We start from the raw sequence: 4,358 nt of genomic DNA, 5'->3' as shown, positions 1-4,358 counted from the left end.
TGAAAACACTTCGTTCAGTTACGTATTACTAGGTGTGTCCAAACGTTTGACTGGTACTGCATATCAATACATAAATCAGTCAGTCAGTCCATCAATCAATCTGAACAGTACATAAATTGAGTCAGTACCTTCCCACAGAACGAGCTTTGTCGATAATCTTCAGAGCAAACTCCTGTCCAGTCGACCTGTTGATCAATCAATCAATCAATCCAATCAAGTACAGTGGATGTTTCTGAATTATCCATAATACTGTGCTCCACACACTCACGCTCGAGGACGTTCTCTCGTGAGGACAGGAGGAGAAAATGTTCCATTTGAGAAGCACTCTGTTACCGCATTAATGACCAATACAGACAAAACAACACAACCACATAAAGCAAATGCTAACGTTTTACTTCATAATTATCAACTACCTACAGTTGAAGTCGGAAGTTTACATACACCTTTAGCCAAATACATTTAAACCCAGTTTTTACATACAATTCCTGACATTTAATCCTAGTAAAAAATCCCTGTTTTAGGTCAGTTAGGATCACCACTTTATTTAAGAATGTGAAATGTCAGATTAATAGTAGAAGAGAGTGATTTATTTCAGCTTTTATTTCTTTCATCACATTCCCAGTGGGTCAGAAGTTTACATACACTCAGATTAGTATTTGGTAGCATTGCCTTTAAATTGTTTAACTTGGGTCAAACGTTTCGGGTAGCCTTCCACAAGCTTCCCACAATAAGTTGGGTGAATTTTGGCCCATTCCTCCTGACAGAGCTGGTGTATCTGAGTCAGGTTTGTAGGCCTCCTTGCTCACACATGCTTTTTCAGTTCTGCCCACAAATATTTTTTAGGATTAAGATCAGGGCTTTGTGATGGCCACTACAATACCTTGACTTTGTTGTCCTTAAGCCATTTAGCCACAACATTGGAAGTATGCTTAGGGTCATTGTCCATTTGGAAGACCCATTTGTAAACAAGCTTTAACTTCCTGACAGATGTCTTGAGATTTTGCTTCAATAGATCCACGTAATTTTTCCTCCTCATGACACCAACTATTTTGTGAAGTGCACCAGTCCCTCCTGCAGCAAAACACCCCCACACCATGATGCTGCCACCCCGTGCCTTCACGGTTGGAATGGTGTTCTTCGGCTTGCAAGCCTCCCCCTTTATCCTCCAAACATAACGATGGTCATTATGGCCAAACAGTTCTATTTTTGTTGCATTTGTTTCATTTAGTTTGTAGCCAAACAATTGTTGAAAATGACTTAGTCCAATGGACAAAGTAGATGTCCTAACAGACTTGCACAAAACTATAGTTTGTTTCAAAGAAATTTGTGGATTGGTTGAAAAATGAATTTTAATGACTCCAACCTAAATTCATGTAAACTTCAGACTTATGCTGTATATATGTTAATTGGGGCGGCAGAAACTAGTGGTTAGAGTGTAGAGGCGGCAGGATAGCCTAGTGGTTAGAATGTGGAGGTGGCAGGGTAGCACTAGATGGTTAGAATCGTAGAGGGTGGCAGGGTAGCCTAGTGGTTGGGGTGTAGAGGCGGTATGGTAGCCTAGTGGTTAGAGTGTAGAGGGGTGGTATGGTAGCCTAGTGGTTAGAGTGTAGGCGGTAGGGTAGCCCTAGTGGTTAGAAGTATAGAGGTGGCAGGGTAGCCTAGTGGTTAGAGTGTAGAGGTGGTAGAGTAGCCTCAGTGGTTAGAGTGTAGAGGTGGTATGGTAGCCTAGTGGTTAGAGTGTAGAGGTGGTATGGTAGCCTAGTGGTTAGAGTGTAGAGGCGGTATGGTAGCCTAGTGGTTAGAGTGTAGAGGTGGCAGGGTAGCCTAGTGGTTAGAGTGTAGAGGTGGCAGGGTAGCCTAGTGGTTAGAGTGTAGAGGCGGTATGGTAGCCTAGTGGTTAGAGTGTGGAGGCGGTATGGTAGCCTAGTGGTTAGAGTGTAGAGGCGGTATGGTAGCCTAGTGGTTAGAGTGTAGAGGCGGTATGGTAGCCTAGTGGTTAGAGCGTTGGACTAGTAACCGAAAGGTCGCAAGATCGAATCCCGGGCTGACAAGGTTCAACTCTGTGGTTCTGCTCCCGAACAGGCAGTTAACCCCACTGTTCCTAGGCCGTCATTGAAAATAAGAATTTGTTCTTAACTGACTTGTCTAGTTAAATAAAGGTTTTAAAAAAGATGAATCTTGCTAGCCAGTTAGTTTTACACGTAAAAAAAGGCTGTTGTTATGCAAGGGAGATGGCCAACATTAGCTACACATTCTTTGTGTGTAGCTAGCTATCTACCAATACTTTTCGTCAGTTAGCCTGTGATCTACGACACGACAGTGGGTATTCCAGGCAGTTAAACATTGTAACATTAGCAAGGTATGTATTTATTTAAGTTTTTAAGGTACAATATTGTATTCAGGCAACATGTGAGATGTGACTGGGCAACTTTTCATTTCGAAGTCGGAGTTAATTTTCTCTCTCTTCAGCTCAAAACCAGCTGCCGTTGTTTGCATGGGTGCGTCACATTACGTCAACAAGTCTGGGAGTATTTCAGTAGAAGCATCGATATATGCTTCGAAGTGTGTACAAACAAAGTATGCATCTGAGATCTGCCCTAAGTGTTCCATTTCATCTGAGAACTGCCCTCAGTGTTCCATTTCATCTGAGAACTGCCCTCAGTGTTCCATTTCATCTGAGAACTGCCCTCAGTGTTCCATTTCATCCTGAGAACTGCCCTCAGTGTTCCATTTCATCTGAGATCTGCCCTCAGTGTTCCATTTCATCTGAGAACTGCCCTCAGTGTTCCATTTCATCTGAGAACTGCCCTCCAGTGTTCCATTTCATCTGAGAACTGCCCTCAGTGTTCCATTTGACATGCTTTGATTTGGACTCATACATTGACCGTTGCGACGGTAGTACGCATATTGAGACACACCCAGTGTGTGTGTGTATGTGTGTGTGTGTGTGTATGTGTGTACTGGGGATGTATGGGGATGTGACCTAGCACCTACCTCTATACAATCACTTAACAACTGCGAAGTTCCCGTCTCCTATAATCTTCCCCACCTTGTACTTGTCACTGATGGAGGAGGAGACCGACCTGTTCCCATTCACTAGACAGGAGAGAGACAGGGGTAACAGAGGACACACACAACCATGCTGTGAAACGTCCTGAGGATTGTGGGAGTAACGTGATATGACCATATGTGCCAGTGCCAACCTGTACACACACACACACACACACACTACACACACCTAACAAACACACACACACACACCCTAACAAAACACACACACCCTAGCACACACACACTACACACACCCTAACAAACACACCCTAACAAACACACACACACACGTCTACCTTCAGGGCTCAGATCATCTGTCTGGTTCGCTGCTCCGTTCACATCTGACGAGGCAGGATGGGGAGAAATCTGGAGAGAGGGAGAGGGGGAAAGAGGAGAGAGAGAGAAGGAATGAAGGAGGGGGAATGACAGGAGAGAAAGAGAGAAAAGGGGGGAAGAGGAGAGAGAGAGGGGGATGACAGGAGAGAGAGAGGGAGAGAGAGGAGAGGGGGAAGTGGAGAGGGGTGAAGAGGAGAGAGGGGAGAAAGAGGGATGACAGGAGAGAGAGAGGAGAGAAGAGGAGAGGGGGAAGTGGAGAGGGTGAAGAGGAGAGAGAGGAGAAGAGGGATGACAGGAGAGAGAGAGAGGAGGAGAGGGGGAAGAGAGGAGAGAGGAGAGGGAAGAGGAGAGAGGAGAGGGTGAAGGAGAGGGAGAGGAGGGGGATGACAGGAGAGAGAGAGAGAGAGACCATTGTAAATACAACCCATATCTATGCTTATTTATTTTATCTTGTGTCCTTTACCATTTGTACATTGTAAAAACACTGTATATATATATATATATAATATGACATTTGTAATGTCTTTATTGTTTTGAAACTTCTGTATGTGTGATGTCTACTGTTAATTTTTATTGTTTACCTTATTTGCTTTGGCAATGTTAATATGTTTTATGCCAATAAAGCCCCTTAAATTGAATTGAATTGAATTGACAGGAGAGAGAGAGAGAGAGAGAGAGGGAGAGGGGGATGACAGGAGAGATAGAGAGAGAGAGAGAGAGAGGAAGAGGGATGATGACAGGAGAGAGAGAGGAGAGGGGATGACAGGAGAGAGGAGGAGAGGGGGGAAGAGGAGGGGGATGACAGGAGAGGAATGACAGGAGAGATAGGCTAGGGGGAAGAGGGGAGAGGAGAGGGGGAAGAGGGGAGAGGGATGACAGGAGAGAGAGAGAGGAAAGGGGGAAGAGGGGGGAGAGGAGAGGGGAAGAGGAGAGAGGAATGACAGGAGAGAGAGAGAGAGGAGAGGGGGGGA

The 4,358-nt window shown here is 45.0% G+C and overlaps 1 pseudogene; it reads right to left on the bottom strand.

The window, feature by feature from the left end:
• LOC135511230 (neuronal migration protein doublecortin-like) overlaps nucleotides 1–4,358 on the bottom strand; it is a 29,188-nt pseudogene that overhangs the window by 3,513 nt on the left and 21,317 nt on the right.

Source organism: Oncorhynchus masou, chromosome 23, assembly GCF_036934945.1.
Source record: "Oncorhynchus masou masou isolate Uvic2021 chromosome 23, UVic_Omas_1.1, whole genome shotgun sequence".
NCBI lineage: Eukaryota > Metazoa > Chordata > Actinopteri > Salmoniformes > Salmonidae > Oncorhynchus > Oncorhynchus masou.
This window is presented reverse-complemented; position numbering and strand designations above follow the sequence as displayed.